Consider the following 26401-nt stretch of genomic DNA (forward strand, 5'->3'; position numbering starts at 1 on the left):
TTTTGCTTACACGCCCACTCACCGCCATCTTAAACGCTCAAAACTCCACAGTAGTTCTCCCCTTGACCGTCAGGCGCGCTACTTCTCACTCGCCTAGCCCCACACAGACGAAAGTAGCACAACCTCATTTAGCAAATACCGGCACACCCATTAAGACTCATCGTTAGATTTTGTTATTTTGTGGCCGCTGGTTAGTACTAGACACCAAGAAAACTGCCAACTGCATTTACATTAACTTAACAAACCATACACTTCTCAGCAAAAGCTGTTTGACCTACTGAGCAGTAAAATGTTAGTTTTACTCGAATCATGCCGTGAAATTGATTAATGTCGATGGGTGAAATATTTGTGTAACAGATTAGGCACCCTGGAAACACAATGAAATGAGATTTACAAATCCTCTCATGTAGCTGGGTTAAGTTGTTGAAATGAGTTTACCTTGCAGAAAAGTACAACTAGAAATCAGTCAGTAAATTGCTTCATAGCGCTGGGAACACGTGCTGCAGTCTTAAATACACAAGATACACGCTTATTCCACATTGCGCCAAACAACCTGCACAAAAATATATATTTTGGACTCCTCTACTGTTTATGTTCTTGTCCAAGAAGAATCATAGAAAGCTAACAGTATCCAAACCTGCCTGCTGTCTCATTGGCCCCAGCAAATATATTGCCTGACAAAAATGAAAATATCTGAATGTGTGCTAAATAGTATCTCGAGTGCCAAGCATTCATAACAGATCCAAACAATAAGACATTTTCTATGGTTCCATTTGTGCTATAGTAGGCAGCAAATTTTGCTCACCTTGCATATAGGAAGAGTCATTCTCAAATGAAGAGAGACAGAAAGAATGAGCCATGGCAAGCCAACTAGTTCTGCTCTCGAAAAAAAAAAGAAAAAAAAAAAAAAGCAAAACTCCTGCTACAATTCTCACCTACACTTCCTCTACCACTGTATTTTTCATTGCATTCTATGATTTATATTCACAGACACAGTCACAAAATTTACCCCACAAGCACTGGTTCCCTCTCTTCAGTATTCCACATGCAATACATTCTCATAGCACACTGGACCATCATTAAGCTCACCATCCCATTTAAACTATCACACTGTATTATGTGTCACATTTGCACAGTAAATCCACAGTTCAAGGAATACACCAAGAAATGCACTAATCACACTGTTCAAAATGGAAATGCCATGGCTGCAGCCCACCAAATTCTACTGCACAATCACTGTTATTACTGCATGAAGGAGATTTTCCACCAGCAGCCTTTAGATGAAACATGTAAGCTACATAAAGGTTCAACAAAACCTCAACATCAGGGACTGCATTAGCTACCACCCAAATAGCTACTAGCCCTTACCTTTCTTTCAATCCCTCTGCCCTGCACACTACAGCACATGTATGTATTGTCAAATTGAGGCAAAGCCTTGCACAACATTACAGTTCTTCCTGCTTCATGTAACACCCACCAGATAGGACACTGTCCTCAATGTGAGTGCCCTTACTAGGCACTGTGCAGCCTAACACATCAATCATCTCAAGCCAACAGACTCATTGCCCAATATTATCAAACAGCAGTTCCATGGTCATAAGTTCTAATTATCAAGGTGTACACACAGCAGTGTCCAAAAAGGATCAAACATGCATCTAATGATCAGGACACAAACACAAATTATAACACTGGCAGTGCTGTGAAAATGAATTAAGTACAACACCTGCCTCCCACACACTCACCAACTCTCACTGTACTGCCCTAGTCTCCTCCTCTAAATTCTGACAGAAGTTTTGTCAAATCCTACATTTATCAGTAATCACTGCATGTGTGTACCACAAGTATGCTATGGAGCAAGAATTGCCACTAGACAGAACCACATTTCAACTGTCCACATTGGCATCTTTATTCACACATAGCAGTTGCACAACATCTTACACTGAGGAGTATGTTTCTCACCAGCTCCCTAAGACATGTACACAATTCATCAGTGAACACAGACTAGTCTGTGTACATGGTCCCTAACAACCATCAGCTAAACACTTCCACAAGTGCAGAATGAGTACACAGATAAACACAGTTTGAAGCATTGTTTCTATGACACTTACACCCCCTCAGGGGTTGCAAAAAATTGCCACAGAGACGGTATTTCACGTCTTTCTGGCGGGGTATTGGTAAAAGTTTTCAACTAGCAATAATCGCACCTCAGTTATACTTCACTGGTTACGATAATGCCACTGCGCAAAGATTAACTACCTAGCTTTTTTTTTTTTTTTTTTTCTTTATTGTGATTTCATGCCCCTGCCCCATATGGGCAGGGGAGGGCTGTCAGCAGCACAATCCGCCGCTCTTCAGCCGAGTGACATGGCAACTAAAACAAGAATAAAATAATACATACATAAGGAGGTAAAAAAAGGGGAACATAAAACAGAGTAAGGGGAGAAAATGGAGGTAAAAATCACTGACATGTAGAAGTTCATGGGGGACAGTTAAAATAGTCAACAGAAAGTTTAAGAAAACAGTCTGCGATTCTTAAAACACAGAGTAGACACTGGATGCGCATGCACAGTTTAAAAGTTGGCCACAGTATTAAAAACACTCCGAAAACAACATACTTAAAACCCACTCGGAGCACACACGACGAAGAGGAAAACTACCAGGCGGGACCTGCCGAGGGAGAGGGCAGAGAGGATGGAAAAGGAGGGGAGAGCATGGGGCAGCTGAGGAAGCGGCGGGATGAAGAGAGGAGGGGCAACCGTGGGTGCACGAAGAGGCAGGAGAAACATGGGGCGGGAGAGGGAAAGGGAAGACAGGGCAGGAGGGAGCGCAGAGACACTGAAAGAAGGCACAAGAGATGGACGGGGAGTAGGAGGGGAAATCCGCTCAGAAGGAGGGAGGGGGAGGAGAGGGAGCCCTGAGGAGGAGGCAGGAAGAGGGGGCTAGAGTTGGTAGGAAGGGTAGATGTCAGGGCGAAGCTCATCATCCGGGAGTGGTAGATGGTGGAAGTTGTGTTGGGAAAGGAGATGGAGGGTGTGGAGATGGAGAGAGGGAGGGACACAACGGTAAATGCGCGGCAACTGGTTGGGAGTGGAGAGGAAGGGAGACACCAGGGGGTGAGGGGGATCAAGGCGGCGGACAATATATAGTGTGCGGATGTGTTCAAGGAAAAGGAGAAGGTGGGGGAAGGGGATGAGGTCATAGAGGATGCGCGTGGGGGACGGAAGGCAGATGCGGAAGGCGAGGCGGAGTGCATGGCGTTCGAGGATTTGGAGGGCTTTATAGAACCGGGGAGGGGCGGAAATCCAAGCGATGCTGGCATAACAAAGGATGGGGCGGATCATGGATTTGTAGGTGTGAAGGATGGTGGAAGGATGCAGACCCCACGTCCGGCCGGACAGGAGTTTCAGGAGGCGGAGGCGGTTGTGAGCTTTGTTTTGGATGGTAAGGAGATGGGGAGTCCAGGTGAGGTGGCGGTCGAGTGTGAGGCCAAGGTATTTGAGGGTAGGAGTGAGGTGGATAGAACGGCCATAAATGGTGAGGTAGAAATCATGGAGGCGGAAGGAGCGGGTGGTGCGGCCTATGATGATCGCCTGGGTCTTGGAGGGATTAACACGGAGGAACCACTGGTTGCACCAAGCGGTGAATTGGTCAAGGTGGGTTTGGAGGGTACGTTGGGACCGTTGAAGGGTAGGATAAAGGGCTAGGAAGGCGGTGTCATCACCGAACTGGAGAAGATGAACAGGAGGGGGAGGTTTGGGCATATCAGCAGTGTACAGGAGATAGAGGAGAGGGGAAAGGACAGAACATTGGGGCACGCCGGCAGAGGGGTAGAAAGTACGGGAGTTGGAATTGTGGATAGTCACATAGGTGGGACGATGGGAGAGGAAGGAAGCAACGAGACGGACGAAGTTGATGGGGAGAGCATAGGTCTGGAGTTTGAAAAGGAGCCCGGGATGCCAGACACGGTCATAGGCGTTCTGGAGATCAAGGGAAACAAAGATAGCAGAGCGACGGGAGTTAAGTTGGAGGGAAAGAAGATGGGTAAGGTTAAGGAGCTGGTCGTCAGCAGAGAAGGAAGGCCGGAAGCCACATTGGGTAAGAGGAAGGAGGTGGTGCTGGTGAAGGTGGCGGTGGATACGGCGAGAGAGGATGGCCTCAAAGACCTTACTGAACACGGAGGTGAGGCAGATGGGACGATAGGAAGAGGTAGCAGAGGGGGGTTTGTTAGGCTTAGGGAACAGCAGGACACGGGAAGTCTTCCACAGGTCAGGGTAAAATCCAGTGGAGAGGAGGACATTGTACAGCGTGGCAAGGACAGACAGGAAGGATGGAGGGGATTCCTTGAGGTGACGGTAGGTGACGCCATCATGACCAGGGGCGGTGTTGCGTTTGGAGCGGAGGACGAGTGTGATGTCTTGCATGGTGATGGGAGCGTTGATGTCAGAGGGGGGTAGCCGATCCAAGTACTGGAAGCTAGGGGCGAGCGGGGGGACAGAGGTGTCAGTGCGGTCAAGGACAGTGGGGAAGAGGGAGTAATCAAAATGGGGATCGTCAGGAATGGAGAAGACCTCGGACAGGTGAGAAGCAAAATGGTTAGCCTTACTGAGGTTGTCAGGAAAGGGTCGATCGTCATGGAGGATGGGGTAATGCGGGGTGGGATGGCTACCAGTAAGGCGGTGGAAGGCTGACCAGTACTTGGAGGAGTTGACAGGGAGGGTGGAGTTGAGGCGTGTGCATGTCTGTCGCCAGTCCCGGCGTTTCTTTGCTGTAAGGAGGTTCCGGATATGTCGCTGTAATTGCCGGTGGCGGGTGAGAGTATCCCGGTCACGAGTGCGGAGGAAGGAGCGGTAGAGCCGGCGGGATTCACGGAGAAGAAGGACGGCCTGTGGAGGAAGCGTAGGGCGGTGAGGGTGGATGAGTTTGGTAGGGACGTGAGCCTCCACAGCGTCAGTGATGGTCTTCTGAAGGAAGGAAGAGGCATGGGTGATGTCATCAGGGTGGTGGAAAGTGAGGGGGTGGCTTTCAACCTGTAAGGCAATGGATTCCCGGTAGGCATCCCAATTGGCACGGTGGTAGTCATGGACAGATTTTGGAGGGGCAGGTGGGCGGGTGGCTGCAGTGGCAGGACGGGTAGAGGAGATGGTGAGAAGGACAGGGAGATGGTCACTACCGACAGGATCGAGGACATCAACGGCAATGCGACAAAGGAGGTTGGGGGAAGCGAGGATAACATCGGGGGTAGAGTTACTTTCAGGACGGGTGTGCTGCGGGAGAGGAACAAGGTCACCATGGAGGGTGGCAAGGAACTGATGCCACCGCCGAAGAGTGGCAGGGTCACGGCTGTGGATGTTGAGGTCAGCGGCGATCACATAGGTGGAGAAGGTACGGTCAACATGGGAAATGAAGTCAAAGGGGAGAGGAGCTGCAGGGCGAACATAGATAGTGGCACAGGTGACGGTGAGGGAGGGAAAAAAGAGGCTGAGGAGGAGGTGTTCGGTTGGGTCATTGAGGAGGGGTTGTGGCCGGACAGGGAGATGCCGGAGGAGGCCGATAGCGACCCCGCCTCGAGCTAGGGGAAGGAGATTGTTGGTGCGGTGAAGGAGATAAGGGGAGATGCGGACTACATGGTGGGGTTGGAGGAAGGTTTCATTAAGGATGAAGGAGTCAACCTGGTGCTGGGAGAGGGTATGCATGAAGAGGTATTTGTTTGCAGGGAGGGAGCGAATGTTGAGGTAGAGGAGACGATACTGTTGACGAGCCATGGCGTTGGGTGGGGGAAGGGTGTGGGAAGGGGAGACAGGGGCTTAAACGAGGGTGTCTAGGCGGGTGAAGGTAAAGTGGGCCTGGTTGTGGGAGTATGTGGCGTAGGTGTTTAAGTGGAAAATAGAGCGGGCAGCGAGGGAAATCTGCTGGAGAGTGTGGGGGCGCTGGAAGGGGTGGATGTTCTGCAGGACGACGGTGAGGAACCGGATGATGTCTTCTGCTGTAGGAGGAGGGCAGAGGGAATTGTTAGGGTGGATAGGTGGGTCAATGGGGCGAACGGGGACAGTGAGTTCAGGGTTGGTGGGAGGGGGCTTGGCTTTGCATTTGGAGGAATAGGTGGGGTGAGGTTCATTGCAGGTGTTGCAGGATGGGGGGGAGGCGAGGTTGGGACACTGTTTGAGGAAGTGGGAGGCTTTACAATGGGGGCAGGTGGGTGGGTTCTTGCAGTGTTGGGTGAGGTGGTCATTGTACAGAAGACAACGCTGGCAGTGGTAGGATTGAGGAGGGGAACGGGATGGGTCAACAGGGTGGCGGCGGTTGAAAATCAGGGCACCCTGCGTGAGGAGGTGGTCGATGGAGGAAGCGGACTCTGTAAAGATACGCATGAGGAAAGTAGGGCCAGAGGAGTTGTAAATACGGCGGGCAGAGCGGACTTCCAGGGAGGGGTGGGCATTCAGTTCCGCCAACACCTCAGCCTCCGTGACCACAGGGCTGAGTTTTGTGATGACGGCAGTGAGGGTCGGCGGACGACGAGGTGGTTGGGGTTGACGAGGAGAGGAGGATGTAAGGAATGGGGTGAGGGATGCGTGGGGCCCAAAGGTGATGCGGGGAAGGCGCCGGAGGAGATCAGTATGGAAGGACGGAGAGGGAGACTTGATGGGGACAGAGTCTCTGCGAGGGATAAGTTGGATGATGGGTGCACTGGGGATGTACTTCCGGATTTCAAGGGTGAGGGTGCGGGCATCCAGGAATTTCGGATCAGGGTTGGCTAGGACAAAGGTATACAGGGAGGGGGCTGGAGAGGAGGGAGGTGGGGTGGTATCCATAGCGGGGTCAGTGGGAGGTGGGGCGGGCAGTGGCTTTTTGGAGGAAGGAGTAGAGGAGAGGTCGCCACTGGGCCGTTTGGAAGATTTTTGGGCGGGCGTTGCCTGGGAGGAGGGATGAGGGACGGGATGGATGGGGAGGTGGTGGGAGGCAGGGCCCTCCTGTGAGGCAGTAGCACCGGATGAGAGGGTAGGGCGCTCTGTGGCGGCGACTGTGGCCCGGCGGGCGGAGACTCTGGCAGGGGTTGGTTGGTTGGTTTGGGGGATTAAAGGGACCAGACTGCCATGGTCATCGGTCCCTTTTTCCAAAGACAAAGAACACCCACAGAGAATAAAAACAAGGAACAGAAGAGATCACAGACGACACAGAACAAGAGATACTGAGACAAAGACAAGACAAAACAAACTAAAACCACACAGAGTGTGACGGTGGTTGGCCGACCATAGACATAAAAAGGAAAGGCCAACCACTGAGAAACACATTAAAAAATCAGTGTAAAACCATAGGCCAAAGGCCAGAACCAACACAAATCATTAAAAGAAAACAGAAACACTCAGAGTAAATGATAAAATCCCCCTGCCCGAATAAAACGTAAAACTGAGTCAGCCATAGTGGAGTCGTCTGTTAAAAGGGCAGGGAGCGTAGCAGGCAGCGCAAATGTCTGCCTGACCACAGCTAAAAGGGGGCAGGCCAGCAAAATGTGGGCCACTGTCAAAGCTGCCCCACAGCGACATAGAGGAGGGTCCTCCCGGTGCAGTAGATAACTGTGTGTCAGCCGGGAGTGGCCAATGCGGAGCCGGCAAAGAACTACTGAGTCCCTGCGAGTGGCTCGCAGGGATGACCGCCACACAGCCGTCGTCTCCTTGACAGCACGGAGTTTATTGCGCATTGTCAGTTCCCGCCATTCAGCGTCCCATAGCGCCAAGATTTTGCGGCGGAAGACTGCCCGCAAATCAGTCTCTGGGAGGCCAACGTCCAGAGAGGGCTTGCTGGTGGCCTCTTTCGCCAGGCGGTCAACATGTTCGTTACCCGGGATACCGACATGACCGGGGGTCCACACAAAGACCACAGAGCGGCCGCAACAGGCGAGAGTATGCAGAGACTCGTGGATAGCCATCACCAGACGAGAACGAGGGAAACACTGGTCGAGAGCTCGTAAACCGCTCAGGGAATCGCTACAGATAACGAAGGACTCACCTGAGCAGGAGCGGATATACTCTAGGGCACGAAGGATGGCGACCAGTTCAGCAGTGTAAACGCTGCAGCCATCCGGCAAGGAACGTTGTTCGGAATGGTCCCCTAGAGTGAGCGCATATCCGACACGACCAGCAACCATCGAACCGTCAGTGTAAACAACACCAGAGCCCTGATACGTGGCCAGGATGGAATAAAAGCGGCGGCGGAAGGCCTCAGGAGGGACTGGGTCCTTAGGGCCCTGTGCCAAGTCGAGCCGAAGGCTAGGGCGACGAACACACCATGGGGGTGTATGCAAAGTAGCCCGGAAAGGAGGTGGAACAGTGAAACCCTGGAGCCCAGAGAGAAGCTCTTTGACGCGGACCGCTATTGTACAACCAGACCGCGGCCGACGTTCTGGCATACGGACGACCGACCGCGGGAACAGGAGGCGATAGTTTGGATGCCCGGGCGAGCTTAGTACATGGGCAGCATAAGCGGCCAGCAAACGTTGGCGTCGGAACCGCAGTGGAGGTACACCTGCCTCCACTAGTACGCTGTCCACAGGGCTGGTGCGGAAAGCACCAGTGGCAAGGCGTATCCCGCTGTGGAGAATCGGGTCCAGCACCCGTAACGCAGATGGGGATGCTGAGCCATAAGCCAGGCTCCCATAATCCAGACGGGACTGGATTAACGCCTGGTAGAGCCGCAACAGTGTAGAGCGGTCGGCGCCCCAGCAGGTGTTGCTCAAGCATCTCAGAGCGTTTAGATGCCGCCAACACGTCTGTTTAAGCTGCCGGATATGAGGCAGCCAAGTCAACCGGGCATCGAAAACCACCCCCAAAAACCTGTGGGTCTCCACCACAGCAAGGAGTTCGTCGGCAAGATAAAGCCGCGGCTCAGGATGGACTGTTCGGCGCCGGCAGAAATGCATAACGCAGGTCTTGGCTGCCGAAAACTGAAACCCATGCGCTACAGCCCAAGACTGCGCCTTACGGATAGCGCCCTGTAGCTGACGTTCAACAGCTGCAATGCCAGTAGAGCTGTAATAAAGGCAGAAGTCGTCAGCATACAGGGAAGCGGAGACAGAATGTCCCACGGCCGCAGCAAGCCCGTTAATGGCTATTAAAAACAGACAGACACTTAAAACAGAGCCCTGTGGCACACCGTTCTCCTGGGCGTGGGAGGAACTATACGAGGCCGCGACTTGCACGCGGAAGGTACGACACGACAGAAAATTGCGGATAAAAATCGGCAGAGGACCCCGAAGACCCCATCCATGAAGCGTAGAAAGAATGTGATGACGCCATGTCGTATCGTACGCCTTCCGCATGTCGAAAAAGACAGCGACCAGGTGCTGACGGCGGGAAAAGGCAGTACGGATGGCCGACTCCAGGCTCACCAGATTGTCGGCGGCGGAGCGGCCTTTACGGAACCCACCCTGAGATGGAGCCAGAAGGCCCCGAGACTCCAGTACCCAATGCAAGCGCCGGCTCACCATCCGTTCAAGCAACTTGCAAAGAACGTTGGTGAGGCTAATGGGACGGTAGCTGTCCACCTCCAGAGGGTTCTTTCCAGGCTTCAAAACGGGGATGACAATGCCTTCCCGCCACTGCGACGGTAACTCCCCCTCGACCCAAAGACGGTTGTAAAGATCGAGAAGGCGCCGCTGGCAGTCCACTGAAAGGTGGTTCAGCATCTGACAGTGGATGCCATCTGGCCCAGGAGCGGTATCAGGGCAAGCAGCGAGGGCACTGCGAAATTCCCACTCACTAAATGGAGCATTGTAAGATTCTGGATGGTTGGTGCGAAACGAAAGGCTCCGACGTTCCATCCGCTCTTTAATGGAGCGGAAGGCCTGGGGGTAATTCGCAGAAGCGGAACTCATACCAAAATGCTCTGCTAAGCGATTGGCAATGACGTCGGAGTCAGTACAAACTGCTCCATTCAGTGAGAGCGCAGGGACGCTGGCAGGTGGCCGATAGCCGTAGACGCGTCGAATCTTGGCCCAGACCTGCGAGGGAGTGACATGGAGGCCAATGGTGGACACATACCGCTCCCAGCACTCCTTCTTGCCTTGGCGGATAAGGAGGCGGGCCCGCGCACGCAGCCGTTTGAAGGCGATAAGGTGGTCGAGGGAGGGGTGTCGCTTGTGACGCTGGAGCGCCCGCCGGCGATCTTTAATCGCTTCAGCGATCTCAGGCGACCACCAAGGCACAGCCTTCCGCCGAGGGGACCCACAGGAATGGGGAATGGCAGATTCGGCGGCAGTAACGATGCCGGTGGTGACCGATTGAACCACCGCATCAATGTCATCGGTAGAGAGAGGCTCAAAAGCGGCAGTGGAGGAGAACAAGTCCCAGTCAGCCTTATTCATAGCCCATCTGCTAGGGCGCCCAGAAGAGTGGCGCTGTGGTAGTGACAAAAAGATCGGAAAATGGTCACTACCACACAGGTCGTCATGCACACTCCATTGGACAGACGGTAAGAGGCTATGGCTACAGATTGAAAGGTCAATGGCGGAGTAGGTGCCATGCGCCACACTAAAGTGTGTGAAGGCACCATCATTTAACAGCGAGAGATCGAGCTGCGACAATAAATGCTCAATGATGGCGCCTCGACCTGTTGCCACTGACCCACCCCACAGAGGGTTATGAGCGTTAAAGTCGCCCAATAGCAAGAAAGGTGGCGGCAATTGGGCGACCAGTGCAGCCAGGACATGCTGCGAGACATCACCATCCGGTGGAATGTAAAGACTGCAGACGGTAACAGCCTGTGGCGTCCACACGCGTACAGCGACAGCCTCTAAAGGCGTCTGGAGAGGGACAGATTCGCTGTGCAGAGTGTGAAGGACATAAATGCAGACGCCACCAGACACCCTTTCATAAGCTGCTCGGTTCTTGTAATAACCCCGATAGCCACGGAGGGCGGGGGTTCGCATCGCCGGAAACCAAGTTTCCTGGAGAGCAATGCAGAAGAAAGGGCGAAGGCTGAGAAGTTGGCGGAGCTCAGCTAAATGGTGGAAGAAACCGCTGCAGTTCCACTGGAGGATGGTATTGTCCATGGCTGAGAAAGGCGTGACAGGACGGGGAAGGCAGATTACGCCGCTGGGTCACCTGCTGCCTCCGATTGAGCACCCGTGCTAGTGTTATCCATGGCGTCTGAGGGACCGGCGAGTTCTAGGTCCTCAGCGGACGCCAGGATCTCCACCTCGTCCTCAGACGCAGAGCTGTAAGGTGGCGGTGGGGTGGCTGCCACCGCGAGTTCCTTGGGCTTAGAGCTCTTCTTCTTTGATTTCTCACGCTGCTCCTTGGGTTTAACTGGCTGGGAGGGCTTCACCGATTCAGTCTCCGGGACTGAGGAGGATCGTGAAGCCCGTCGACCTGCTGATTGCGGGCACTGACGCCACTGGCGGTCGTCAGCCTTCCCACTGGTGGAAACCTGGGAAGGGAGGGACCCGAGGGACCCCTTGCGAGCGTGAGAAGCCGAAGAAGTTGGACACTTCTCCGGCTTAGAAGCAGGGACGGACGTCCCTGATGGGGGGGATGGTGTTGCCCCTGAGGTAGGTGGCGCAGGAGCAACCCGGTGGGTAGAGCCCCCCACTGGCAAGGGGGCAGGAGGAGTCTTACCGGTTATCGAGCTGGCTGGAAGTCGTGAAACTGATGGGGCGGGCACAGGTGTCGTAGCGGCGGCGTAGGATGACGTCATTCGCACGGGATGTAATCGGTCGTATTTCCGCTTGGCTTCAGTATAAGTCAGTCGGTCCAGGGTCTTATATTCCATGATTTTGCGTTCTTTCTGGAAGATTCTGCAGTCTGGCGAGCAAGGTGAATGGTGCTCCCCGCAGTTGACACAGATGGGAGGCGGGGCACATGGAGTATCGGGATGAGACGGGCGTCCGCAATCTCGACATGTGAGGCTGGAAGTGCAGCGGGAAGACATATGGCCAAACTTCCAGCACTTGAAGCACCGCATCGGGGGAGGAATATAGGGCCTGACGTCACATCGGTAGACCATCACCTTGACCTTTTCCGGTAACGTATCACCCTCGAAGGCCAAGATGAAGGCACCGGTAGCTATCTGATTTTCCTTCGGACCCCGATGAACGCGCCGGACGAAATGTACACCTCTGCGCTCTAAGTTGGCGCGCAGCTCGTCATCAGACTGCAAAAGAAGGTCCTTATGGTAAATAACTCCCTGGACCATATTTAAACTCTTATGCGGTGTGATCGTAACAGCAACATCCCCCAACTTATCACAAGCAAGTAACCGTCGTGACTAGGCAGAGGATGCCGTTTGGATCAGGACCGATCCAGAGCGCATTTTTAACAAGCCCTCCACCTCCCCAAACTTGTCCTCTAAATGCTCGACGAAGAACTGAGGCTTTGTTGAGAGAAAAGACTCCCCATCAGCTCTCGTACAAACTAAGAATCGGGGCGAATAAGTGCTACTGCCATCCTGAGATTTACGTTCCTCCCACGGCGTGGCCAGAGAGGGGAACGTTTTCGGATTGTACTTTTCAGCATTAAATTGAGCCCGAGAACGCTTAGAGACTGCTGGCGGCTGGCCGCCAGCGACAGATGATGTACCACGCTTCATTGCGGGTCATCCGCCCTGATGCCACCTACTCCGACCAAGGGCCCTCCCCACGGGCGCCACCCAGCCACAGCAAAGGCCACCTGGCAGGATGGCCATTGCCGGGAGTCCTGATGCCCCAGGGAGATGGGCATCTACTCCTTGGCATACGTGGGGAGTGAACGGCGCAGGCATCAGTAGAGCGATCCCTGTGTTGTCAGGGGGCTACAACCAAGAGGGTACATGGCGACCCCACCACAACGGACTGGCTACCGTGCTGGATCTTAGGTGCAAAAATGGCCAAGGTCGTCGTCACAGTTAAAAGAAACACTGCAGAGTGCAGCGTGGCAATCGCCCAAGAGATCGAAAACGAGCGGGACACCATTGCAACGACGAGAAAGACGGCTATAGGTCTAAATGCACGAAGGATACAGTGCACCATGTAAGGTGCCCTTCCCCAATTGGCTCGCTCTTCGGAATAATTTAGATAGATGGAGGTCAAACCCGAGAGGGGACCATCACATAAGGCCGAAACGTTGGAGACTCCTTTTAGTCGCCTCTTACGACAGGCAGGAATACCGCGGGCCTATTCTAACCCCCGAACCCGCAGGGGGGTCTCGGCGGGCGACAGGAGGGGTAGGGGGGTTGGGAGCAGGGACAGAGGCAGGAGTGGGAGAAGCAGCAGGGGCAGTAGCAGGAGTGACGTACAGGTGGGGATACAGCGATGGAGAGGAGATAGATGGGGAGGAGACTGTGAGGAGGGAAGGTGCATGAGACGGGTGAATCCCAGAGGAAGCACTCCATGACGTGACAGTGGGGGCAAGTGAAGGAGAGGTGTAGATGATGGTGGTAGTTGGGGCGTCCATGATCGCAGGCGGAAGCGAACACCGAGAGACGGCGGCAGCGGCGGCGGCGGCGGCGGCGGCTGAAGAGGCGGCGGCGGCGGCGGCGGCGGCGGCGGCGGCGGCAGAAGAGGAAGCGGCGAGCACCGACGGACGGCGACCAAGCGGCGGCGCCGGCGGCGGGCGGCGGCGGCGGCGGGCAGACGGGCAGCAATACGACAGGCACGTTGGGGGCTCTTCCACGTCGAAGATACACCCTGAGAATAGCCCAGGCAGTGCGAGTCCTCGATGAGGAAGTGAGGGAATCCAACCCTCGAATGAACTACCTAGCGCCTGGCACTGCTATTTATACCTGACGTTCGTTCCAAACACATACAAGTACTTGCATCATTGATACCTATCAGTATTACCTTACACTACTCAAGTTCCATTGGGGGAAACAAATACAGAAATATACAGAAAAAGAACAGTAAAATACATTTTATTAGAGGCAGATTTTCTGTTCTTTGCTCCTTGTGTCTAATTTTTGCTTACACGCCCACTCACCGCCATCTTAAACGCTCAAAACTCCACAGTAGTTCTCCCCTTGACCGTCAGGCGCGCTACTGCTCACTCACCTAGCCCCACACAGACGAAAGTAGCACAACCTCATTTAGCAAATACCGGCACACCCATTAAGACTCATCGTCAGATTTTGTTATTTTGTGGCCGCTGGTTAGTACTAGACACCAAGAAAACTGCCAACTGCATTTACATTAACTTAACAAACCATACACTTCTCAGCAAAAGCTGTTTGACCTACTGAGCAGTAAAATGTTAGTTTTACTCGAATCATGCCGTGAAATTGATTAATGTCGATGGGTGAAATATTTGTGTAACAGATTAGGCACCCTGGAAACACAATGAAATGAGATTTACAAATCCTCTCATGTAGCTGGGTTAAGTTGTTGAAATGAGTTTACCTTGCAGAAAAGTACAACTAGAAATCAGTCAGTAAATTGCTTCATAGCGCTGGGAACACGTGCTGCAGTCTTAAATATACAAGATACACGCTTATTCCACATTGCGCCAAACAACATGCACAAAAATATATATTTTGGACTCCTCTACTGTTTATGTTCTTGTCCAAGAAGAATCATAGAAAGCTAACAGTATCCAAACCTGCCTGCTGTCTCATTGGCCCCAGCTAATATATTGCCTGACAAAAATGAAAATATCTGAATGTGTGCTAAATAGTATCTCGAGTGCCAAGCATTCATAACAGATCCAAACAATAAGACATTTTCTATGGATCCATTTGTGCTATAGTGGGCAGCAAATTTTGCTCACCTTGCATATAGGAAGAGTCATATTCTCAAATGAAGAGAGACAGAAAGAATGAGCCATGGCAAGCCAACTAGTTCTGCTCTCAAAAAAAAAAAAGGCAAAACTCCTGCTACAATTCTCACCTACACTTCCTCTACCACTGTATTTTTCATTGCATTCTATGATTTATATTCACAGACACAGTCACAAAATTTACCCCACAAGCACTGGTTCCCTCTCTTCAGTATTCCACATGCAATACATTCTCATAGCACACTGGACCATCATTAAGCTCACCATCCCATTTAAACTATCACACTGTATTATGTGTCACATTTGCACAGTAAATCCACAGTTCAAGGAATACACCAAGAAATGCACTAATCACACTGTTCAAAATGGAAATGCCATGGCTGCAGCCCACCAAATTCTACTGCACAATCACTGTTATTACTGCATGAAGGAGATTTTCCACCAGCAGCCTTTAGATGAAACATGTAAGCTACATAAAGGTTCAACAAAACCTCAACATCAGGGACTGCATTAGCTACCACCCAAATAGCTACTAGCCCTTACCTTTCTTTCAATCCCTCTGCTCTGCACACTACAGCACATGTATGTATTGTCAAATTGAGGCAAAGCCTTGCACAACATTACAGTTCTTCCTGCTTCATGTAACACCCACCAGATAGGACACTGTCCTCAATGTGAGTGCCCTTACTAGGCACTGTGCAGCCTAACACATCAATCATCTCAAGCCAACAGAATGGTTGGTTGGTTGGTTTGGGGGATTAAAGGGACCAGACTGCCATGGTCATCGGTCCCTTTTTCCAAAGACAAAGAACACCCACAGAGAATAAAAACAAGGAACAGAAGAGATCACAGACGAGACAGAACAAGAGATACTGAGACAAAGACAAGACAAGACAAAACAAACTAAAACCACACAGAGTGTGACGGTGGTTGGCCGACCATAGACAGAAAAAAGGAAAGGCCAACCACGTAGAAACACATTAAAAAATCAGTGTAAAACCATAGGCCAAAGGCCAGAATCAATACATAACAATAAAATAAAACATAAACACTCAGAGTAAATGATAAAATCCCCCTGCCCGAATAAAACGTAAAACCAAGTCAGCCATAGTGGAGTCGTCTGTTAAAAGGGCAGGGAGCGTAGCAGGCAGCGCAAATGTCTGCCTGACCACAGCTAAAAGGGGGCAGGCCAGCAAAATGTGGGCCACTGTCAAAGCTGCCCCACAGCGACATAGAGGAGGGTCCTCCCGGCGCAGTAAATAACCGTGTGTTAGCCGGGAGTGGCCAATGCGGAGCCGACAAAGGACGACGGAGTCCCTGCGGTTGGCTCGCATGGATGACCGCCACACAGCCGTCGTCTCCTTGACAGCACGGAGTTTATTGCACATTGTCAGTTCGCGCCATTCATCGTCCCATAGCGCCAAGATTTTGCGGCGGAAGACTGCCCGCAAATCAGTTTCTGGGAGGCCAAGGTCCAGAGATGGCTTGCTGGTGGCCTCTTTCGCCAGGCGGTCAACATGTTCGTTACCCGGGATACCGACATGACCGGGGGTCCACACAAAGACCACAGAGCGGCCGCAACAGGCAAGAGTATGCAGAGACTCGTGGATAGCCATCACCAGACGAGAACGAGGGAAACACTGGTCGAGAGCTCGTAAACCGCTCAGGGAATCGCTACAGATAACGAAGGACTCACCTGAGCAGGAGCGGATATACTCTAGGGCACGAAAGATGGCGACCAATTCAGCAGTGTAAACGCTGCAGCCATCCTGCAAGGAACGTTGTTCGGAACGGTCCCCTAGAGTGAGCGCATACCCGACACGACCAGCTACCATCGAACCGTCAGTGTAGACTACACCAGAGCCCTGATACGTGGCCAGGATAGAATAAAAGCGGCGGCGGAAGGCCTCTGGAGGGACTGAGTCCTTCGGGCCCTGTGCCAGGTCCAGCCGAAGGCAAGGGCGACGAACACACCATGGGGGTGTATGCAAAGTAGCCTGGAAAGTAGGTGGAACAGTGAAAACCTGAAGCCCAGAGAGAAGCTCTTTGACGCGGACCGCTATGGTACAACCAGACCGGGGCCGACGATCTGGCAGATGGACGACCGATCGCGGGAACAGGAGACGATAATTTGGATGCCCGGGCGAGCTGAGAACATGGGCAGCATAAGCGGCCAGCAAACGTTGGCGTTGGAACCGCAGGGGAGGGACACCTGCCTCCACGAGTAAGCTGTCCACAGGGCTGGTGCGGAAAGCACCAGTGGCAAGGCGTATCCCGCTGTGGAGAAGTGGGTCTAGCACCCGCAACGCAGACGGGGAGGCTGAGCCATATGCCAGGCACCCATAATCCAGACGGGACTGGATTAACGCCTGGTAGAGCCGCAACAGTGTAGAGCGGTCGGCGCCCCAGTGGGTGTTGCTCAAGCATTTCAGAGCGTTTAGATGCCGCCAACACGTCTGTTTCAGCTGCCGGATATGAGGCACCCAAGTCAACCGGGCATCGAAAACCACCCCCAAAAACCTGTGGGTCTCCACCACAGCAAGGAGTTCGTCGGCAAGATAAAGCCGCGGCTCAGGATGGACTGTTCGGCGCCGGCAGAAATGCATAACGCAGGTCTTGGCTGCCGAAAACTGAAATCCATGCGCTACAGCCCAAGACTGCGCCTTACAGATAGCGCCCTGTAGCTGACGTTCAACAGCTGCAATGCCAGTAGAGCTGTAATAAAGGCAGAAGTCGTCAGCATACAGGGAAGCGGAGACAGAATTTCCCACGGCCGCAGCAAGCCCGTTAATGGCTATTAAAAACAGACACACACTTAAAACAGAGCCCTGTGGCACACCATTCTCCTGGACGTGGGAGGAACTATACGAGGCCGCGACTTGCACGCGGAAGGTACGACACGACAGAAAATTGCGGATAAAAATCGGCAGAGGACCCCGAAGACCCCATCCATGGAGCGTAGAAAGAATGTGATGACGCCACGTCGTATCGTACGCCTTCCGCATGTCGAAAAAGACAGCGACCAGGTGCTGACGGCGGGAAAAGGCAGTACGGATGGCCGACTCCAGGCTCACCAGATTGTCGGCGGCGGAGCGGCCTTTACGGAACCCACCCTGAGACGGAGCCAGAAGGCCCCGAGACTCCAGTACCCAATGCAAGCGCCGGCTCACCATCCGTTCAAGCAACTTGCAAAGAACGTTGGTGAGGCTAATGGGACGGTAGCTGTCCACCTCCAGAGGGTTCTTTCCAGGTTTCAAAACGGGGATGACAATGCCTTCCCGCCATTGCGATGGAAACTCCCCCTCGACCCAAAGACGGTTGTAAAGATCGAGAAGGCGCCGCTGGCAGTCCACTGAAAGGTGTTTCAGCATCTGACAGTGGATGCCATCTGGCCCAGGAGCGGTATCAGGGCAAGCAGCGAGGGCACTGCGAAATTCCCACTCACTAAATGGAGCATTGTAAGATTCTGGGTGGTTGGTGCGAAACGAAAGGCTCCGACGTTCCATCCGCTCTTTAATGGAGCGGAAGGCCTGGGGGTAATTTGCAGAAGCGGAACTCATAGCAAAATGCTCTGCTAAGCGATTGGCAATGACGTCGGAGGCAGTACAAACTGCTCCATTCAGTGAGAGCGCAGGGACGCTGGCAGGTGGCCGATAGCCGGAGACGCGTCGAATCTTGGCCCAGACCTGCGAGGGAGTGACATAGAGGCCAATGGTGGACACATACCGCTCCCAGCACTCCTTCTTGCCTTGGCGGATAAGGAGGCGGGCCCGCGCACGCAGCCGTTTGAAGGCGATAAGGTGGTCGAGGGAGGGGTGTCGCTTGTGACGCTGGAGCGCCCGCCGGCGATCTTTAATCGCTTCAGCGATCTCAGGCGACCACCAAGGCACAGCCTTCCGCCGAGGGGACCCACAGGAATGGGGAATGGCAGATACGGCGGCAGTAACGATGCCGGTGGTGACCGATTGAACCACCGCATCAATGTCATCGGTAGAGAGAGGCTCAAAAGCGGCAGTGGAGGAGAACAAGTCCCAGTCAGCCTTATTCATAGCCCATCTGCTAGGGCGCCCAGAAGAGCGGCGCTGTGGTAGTGACAAAAAGATCGGAAAATGGTCACTACCACACAGGTCGTCATGCACACTCCATTGGACAGACGGTAAGAGGCTATGGCTACAGATGGAAAGGTCAATGGCGGAGTAGGTGCCATGCGCCACACTGAAGTGTGTGAAGGCATCATCATTTAACAGCGAGAGATCGAGCTGCGACAATAAATGCTCAACGATGGCGCCTCGACCTGTTGCCACTGACCCACCCCACAGAGGGTTATGAGCGTTGAAGTCGCCCAATAGCAAGAAAGGTGGCGGCAATTGGGCGACCAGTGCAGCCAGGACATGCTGCGAGACATCACCATCCGGTGGAATGTAAAGACTGCAGACGGTAACAGCCTGTGGCGTCCATACGCGTACAGCGACAGCCTCTAAAGGCGTCTGGAGAGGGACAGACTCGCTGTGCAGAGTGTGAAGGACATATATGCAGACGCCACCAGACACCCTTTCATAAGCTGCCCGGTTCTTGTAATAGCCCCGATAGCCACGGAGGGCGGGGGTTCGCATCGCTGGAAACCAAGTTTCCTGGAGAGCAATGCAGAAGAAAGGGCGAAGGCTGATAAGTTGGCGGAGCTCAGCAAGATGGTGGAAGAAACCGCTGCAGTTCCACTGGAGGATGGTAGTGTCCATGGCTGAGAAAGGCGTGTCGGGACGGGGAAGGCAGATTACGCCGCTGGGTCACCTGCTGCCTCCGATTGAGCACCCGTGCTAGTGTTATCCATGGCGTCTGAGGGACCGGCGAGTTCTAGGTCCTCAGCGGACGCCAGGATCTCCACCTCGTCCTCAGAAGCAGAGCGGTAAGGTGGCGGTGGGGTGGCTGCCACCGCGAGTTCCTTGGGCTTAGAGCTCTTCTTCTTTGATTTCTCACACTGCTCCTTGGGTTTAACTGGCTGGGAGGGCTTCACCGATTCAGTCTCCGGGACTGAGGAGGATCGTGAAGCCCGTCGACCAGCTGATTGCGGGCACTTACGCCACTGGCGGTCGTCAGCCTTCCCACTGGTGGAAACCTGGGAAGGGAGGGACCCGAGGGACCCCTTGCGAGCGTGAGAAGCCGAAGAAGTTGGACACTTCTCCGGCTTAGAAGCAGGGACGGACGTCCCTGATGGGGGGGATGGTGTTGCCCCTGAGGTAGGTGGCGCAGGAGCAACCCGGTGGGTAGAGCCCCCCACTGGCAAGGGGGCAGGAGGAGTCTTACTGGTTATCGAGCTGGCTGGAAGTCGTGAAACTGATGGGGCGAGCACAGGTGTTGTAGCGGCGGCGTAGGATGACGTCATTCGCACGGGATGTAATCGGGCGTATTTGCGCTTGGCCTCAGTATAAGTCGGTCGGTCCAGGGTCTTATATTCCATGATTTTGCGTTCTTTCTGGAAGATGCTGCAGTCTGGCGAGCAAGGTGAATGGTGCTCCCCGCAGTTGACACAGATGGGAGGCGGGGCACATGGAGTATCGGGATGAGACGGGCGTCCGCAATCTCGACATGTGAGGCTGGAAGTGCAGCGGGAAGACATATGGCCAAACTTCCAGCACTTGAAGCACCGCATCGGGGGAGGAATATAGGGCCTGACGTCACATCGGTAGACCATCACCTTGACCTTTTCCGGTAACGTATCACCCTCGAAGGCCAAGATGAAGGCACCGGTAGCTATCTGATTTTCCTTCGGACCCCGATGAACGCGCCGGACGAAATGTACACCTCTGCGCTCTAAGTTGGCGCGCAGCTCGTCATCAGACTGCAAAAGAAGGTCCTTATGGTAAATAACTCCCTGGACCATATTTAAACTCTTATGCGGTGTGATCGTAACAGCAACATCCCCCAACTTGTCACAAGCAAGTAACCGTCGTGACTGGGCAGAGGATGCCGTTTGGATCAGGACCGATCCAGAGCGCATTTTTGACAAGCCCTCCACCTCCCCAAACTTGTCCTCTAAATGCTCGACGAAGAACTGAGGCTTTATTGAGAGAAAAGACTCCCCATCAGCTCTCGTACAAACTAAGAATCGGGGCGAATAAGTGCTACTGCCATCCTGAGATTTACGTTCCTCCCACGGCGTGGCCAGAGAGGGGAACGTTTTCGGATTGTACTTTTCAGCATTAAATTGAGCCCGAGAACGCTTAGAGACTGCTGGCGGCTGGCCGCCAGCGAGAGATGATGTACCACGCTTCATTGCGGGTCATCCGCCCTGATGCCACCTACTCCGACCAAGGGCCCTCCCCACGGGCGCCACCCAGCCACAGCAAAGGCCACCTGGCAGGATGGCCATTGCCGGGAGTCCTGATGCCCCAGGGAGATGGGCATCTACTCCTTGGCATACGTGGGGAGTGAACGGCGCAGGCATCAGTAGAGCGATCCCTGTGTTGTCAGGGGGCTACAACCAAGAGGGTACATGGCGACCCCACCACAACGGACTGGCTACCGTGCTGGATCTTAGGTGCAAAAATGGCCAAGGTCGTCGTCACAGTTAAAAGAAACACTGCAGAGTGCAGCGTGGTAACCGCCCAAGAGATCGAAAACGAGCGGGACACCATGGCAACGACGAGAAAGACGGCTATAGGTCTAATTGCGCGAAGGATACAGTGCACCATGTAAGGTGCCCTTCCCCAATTGGCTCGCTCTTCGGAATAATTTAGATAGATGGAGGTCAAACCCGAGAGGGGACCATCACATAAGGCCGAAACGTTTGAGACTCCTTTTAGTCGCCTCTTACGACAGGCAGGAATACCGCGGGCCTATTCTAACCCCCGAACCCGCAGGGGGCAAGCCAACAGACTCATTGCCCAATATTATCAAACAGCAGTTCCATGGTCATAAGTTCTAATTATCAAGGTGTACACACAGCAGTGTCCAAAAAGGATCAAACATGCATCTAATGATCAGGACACAAACACAAATTATAACACTGGCAGTGCTGTGAAAATGAATTAAGTACAACACCTGCCTCCCACACACTCACCAACTCTCACTGTACTGCCCTAGTCTCCTCCTCTAAATTCTGACAGAAGTTTTGTCAAATCCTACATTTATCAGTAATCACTGCATGTGTGTACCACAAGTATGCTATGGAGCAAGAATTGCCACTAGACAGAACCACATTTCAACTGTCCACATTGGCATCTTTATTCACACATAGCAGTTGCACAACATCTTACACTGAGGAGTATGTTTCTCACCAGCTCCCTAAGACATGTACACAATTCATCAGTGAACACAGACTAGTCTGTGTACATGGTCCCTAACAACCATCAGCTAAACACTTCCACAAGTGCAGAATGAGTACACAGATAAACACAGTTTGAAGCATTGTTTCTATGACACTTACACCCCCTCAGGGGTTGCCAAAAATTGCCACAGAGACGGTATTTCACGTCTCTCTGGCGGGGTATTGGTAAAAATTTTCAACTAGCAATAATCGCACCTCAGTTATACTTCACTGGTTACGATAATGCCACTGCGCCTGGCACTGCTATTTATACCTGACGTTCGTTCCAAACACATACAAGTACTTGCATCATTGATACCTATCAGTATTACCTTACACTACTCAAGTTCCATTGGGGGAAACAAATACAGAAATATACAGAAAAAGAACAGTAAAATACATTTTATTAGAGGCAGATTTCCTGTTCTTTGCTCCTTGTGTCTAATTTTTGCTTACACGCCCACTCACCGCCATCTTAAACGCTCAAAACTCCACAGTAGTTCTCCCCTTGACCGTCAGGCGCGCTACTGCTCACTCGCCTAGCCCCACACAGACGAAAGTAGCACAACCTCATTTAGCAAATACCGGCACACCCATTAAGACTCATCGTTAGATTTTGTTATTTTGTGGCCGCTGGTTAGTACTAGACACCAAGAAAACTGCCAACTGCATTTACATTAACTTAACAAACCATACACTTCTCAGCAAAAGCTGTTTGACCTACTGAGCAGTAAAATGTTAGTTTTACTCGAATCATGCCGTGAAATTGATTAATGTCGATGGGTGAAATATTTGTGTAACAGATTAGGCACCCTGGAAACACAATGAAATGAGATTTACAAATCCTCTCATGTAGCTGGGTTAAGTTGTTGAAATGAGTTTACCTTGCAGAAAAGTACAACTAGAAATCAGTCAGTAAATTGCTTCATAGCGCTGGGAACACGTGCTGCAGTCTTAAATATACAAGATACACGCTTATTCCACATTGCGCCAAACAACCTGCACAAAAATATATATTTTGGACTCCTCTACTGTTTATGTTCTTGTCCAAGAAGAATCATAGAAAGCTAACAGTATCCAAACCTGCCTGCTGTCTCATTGGCCCCAGCTAATATATTGCCTGACAAAAATGAAAATATCTGAATGTGTGCTAAATAGTATCTCGAGTGCCAAGCATTCATAACAGATCCAAACAATAAGACATTTTCTATGGATCCATTTGTGCTATAGTGGGCAGCAAATTTTGCTCACCTTGCATATAGGAAGAGTCATATTCTCAAATGAAGAGAGACAGAAAGAATGAGCCATGGCAAGCCAACTAGTTCTGCTCTAAAAAAAAAAAAAAAAAAAAAAAAAGCAAAGCTCCGGCTACAATTCTCACCTACACTTCCTCTACCACTGTATTTTTCATTGCATTCTATGATTTATATTCACAGACACAGTCACAAAATTTACCCCACAAGCACTGGTTCCCTCTCTTCAGTATTCCACATGCAATACATTCTCATAGCACACTGGACCATCATTAAGCTCACCATCCCATTTAAACTATCACACTGTATTATGTGTCACATTTGCACAGTAAATCCACAGTTCAAGGAATACACCAAGAAATGCACTAATCACACTGTTCAAAATGGAAATGCCATGGCTGCAGCCCACCAAATTCTACTGCACAATCACTGTTATTACTGCATGAAGGAGATTTTCCACCAGCAGCCTTTAGATGAAACATGTAAGCTACATAAAGGTTCAACAAAACCTCAACATCAGGGACTGCATTAGCTACCACCCAAATAGCTACTAGCCCTTACCTTTCTTTCAATCCCTCTGCTCTGTACACTACAGCACATGTATGTATTGTCAAATTGAGGCAAAGCCTTGCACAACATTACAGTTCTTCCTGCTTCATGTAACACCCACCAGATAGGACACTGTCCTCAATGTGAGTGCCCTTACTAGGCACTGTGCAGCCTAACACATCAATCATCTCAAGCCAACAGACTCATTGCCCAATATTATCAAACAGCAGTTCCATGGTCATAAGTTCTAATTATCAAGGTGTACACACAGCAGTGTCCAAAAAGGATCAAACATGCATCTAATGATCAGGACACAAACACAAATTATAACACTGGCAGTGGTGTGAAAATGAATTAAGTACAACACCTGCCTCCCACACACTCACCAACTCTCACTGCACTGCCCTAGTCTCCTCCTCTAAATTCTGACAGAAGTTTTGTCAAATCCTACATTTATCAGTAATCACTGCATGTGTGTACCACAAGTATGCTATGGAGCAAGAATTGCCACTAGACAGAACCACATTTCAACTGTCCACATTGGCATCTTTATTCACACATAGCAGTTGCACAACATCTTACACTGAGGAGTATGTTTCTCACCAGCTCCCTAAGACATGTACACAATTCATCAGTGAACACAGACTAGTCTGTGTACATGGTCCCTAACAACCATCAGCTAAACACTTCCACAAGTGCAGAATGAGTACACAGATAAACACAGTTTGAAGCATTGTTTCTATGACACTTACACCCCCTCAGGGGTTGCCAAAAATTGCCACAGAGACGGTATTTCACGTCTCTCTGGCGGGGTATTGGTAAAAGTTTTCAACTAGCAATAATCGCACCTCAGTTATACTTCACTTTTTTTTTTTTTTTTTTTTTTTTTTTTTGGGCCTCCTTCCTCCCCTACAGCCCTACCTTGTCCTCTCCAAAAATGCCGCCATCCTAGAGTGTCGACGCAGCACGCACAGGGTGCATTGAGTAGCAAGACTTGTTGCCAGGAACGAAATTAAAGGCGAGGGGCATACTCTGCTATGCCGCAAAGGGCGACGACACTTGACTCAGAAAGACACCTCGCTGTGAAGGTGTGAAGAAATAGTGAGTTGAGAACCAAAAAGGAAGAAAGAAGAAACATAGAAATGAAAGGAAATTAAAAAGAGGGACGGCAGCACACGTAAGTGAAAATGAAACTGGCGAGATAGTCCCATCGCCCAGAGAATTAACTAAGGAATAAGCTTCCAAGATTGATTGCGTGATTCCTATTTTTCCAATAAAGTTTTTGCAATAATTGTTCCAATTGCGAATCTGGGGTGAGTCAAGTCAAAGATTGGTGCAAAGAACCAGGGGCAAGTCCAGGCAATGCCTGGACAAGGCGCCCTAGGCAACCTGGAACACCGTTTGATATCCATGGATCATTGCAACTTTCAAATACCGGGCAAAAGTGGTCGTATAGTTGTGAGCAGATTCCGCCACGCGATGCTGGCTCCACAGGTAGTCCATGTAAGAGACAGCATCGGCGAGGGAAAGGTCGTAGATCGTGAAAATGGTGTGGCCCAAGAGCTACACCATTGCGTTACGCCTTGGTCGGGGTTGTGTTTGAAGATCAGGTGTAAGGAACCAGTCGGGGGACACAATTGCTGGCGTCGTCCCACCGATCAGCGCTATGAGTACACGTGCAAGGGTCCACACTTCTGTGACGTGGGGGCAGAGGAGGCGATGCTCCCTGGTGTCAACGTCACCACAGCGGCCGCAAGCAGCCGAGGGCCGTAGGCGGATGGCCGCCAGGCGATGGTTAGTGGGGATTAAATTGTTGACGACACGGTACCATAGCGCCGAAACTGCCGTGGGAAGGGCTGAGTTGTTAATATTAGCCCAAACTTGGCGCCAGATGACCGACGGTCGTCTGTCCTCTAATTTATGGGGCTTGGGCTGGCCTCGGAGTGCCTGGTAAAGGCTCTTCGACGTGCGTGCCTTGTCAGTGGCCACTGTGAGGACATAACTGCGGTGGAAGTAATAGTCTCTGACCGTCGTCAGCCGGAACGGAATATGCATCAAACAGACCGGTGCACGCGCCGAGTGTGGACGATAACGGTCGAAGAGGACCGCTGTAGTCCCACCGGGGTCGGCGTCGCGCAAAGCGGCGACACGGTGAATCAGAAGGGCCGCACATTTCCGGGAAAAGTCAATGAGGCCAAGGCCGCCATCGACCTTCGGCAGCGTACAGGTCAGCGCATCAACCTTGAACAGCGCATGCCGCCACAAGAGCCAATATACTGCTTGGGAGATGGCTCGGCCGATCTGCTTCGGCAGCGTAAGGAGTTGGGCGACATACCATGCTCGTGAGAGGAGATAACCATTAATAAGCTGGATGCGTTGATGGAGGTCGAGCCGTCGATCAGCGTGGCTCACGCAAAGGCCCCTGATGCGTGTGAGAAGCCGCCGCCACGTGAGGGTTAACATATGCTGCGGACAGGCAGTCACCTCAAGACCCAAGATACGCTGTTCCCCCACAACTCGGTACCAGGGGCGTTCGACGGTCAAAGATCGTGGCCCTAGCG

General features: G+C 52.0%; 2 non-coding genes and 1 pseudogene across 2 annotated transcripts; all 3 read right to left on the reverse strand.

Moving 5' to 3' along the window:
* Positions 1 to 2109: 2109 nt before the first annotated feature.
* Positions 2110 to 2249, reverse strand: LOC126425511 (U4 spliceosomal RNA). Its single transcript, XR_007576362.1, has one exon. It is a non-coding gene; the product is annotated as a U4 spliceosomal RNA (small nuclear RNA).
* A 19910-nt stretch (positions 2250 to 22159) lies between these two features.
* LOC126425517 (U4 spliceosomal RNA) lies at positions 22160 to 22299 on the reverse strand. Its single transcript, XR_007576367.1, has one exon. It is a non-coding gene; the product is annotated as a U4 spliceosomal RNA (small nuclear RNA).
* A 2294-nt stretch (positions 22300 to 24593) lies between these two features.
* LOC126425530 (U4 spliceosomal RNA) lies at positions 24594 to 24717 on the reverse strand (annotated as a pseudogene).
* Between the last annotated feature and the right edge of the window lie 1684 nt (positions 24718 to 26401).

This window comes from Schistocerca serialis, chromosome 10 (genome assembly GCF_023864345.2).
Source record: "Schistocerca serialis cubense isolate TAMUIC-IGC-003099 chromosome 10, iqSchSeri2.2, whole genome shotgun sequence".
NCBI lineage: Eukaryota > Metazoa > Arthropoda > Insecta > Orthoptera > Acrididae > Schistocerca > Schistocerca serialis.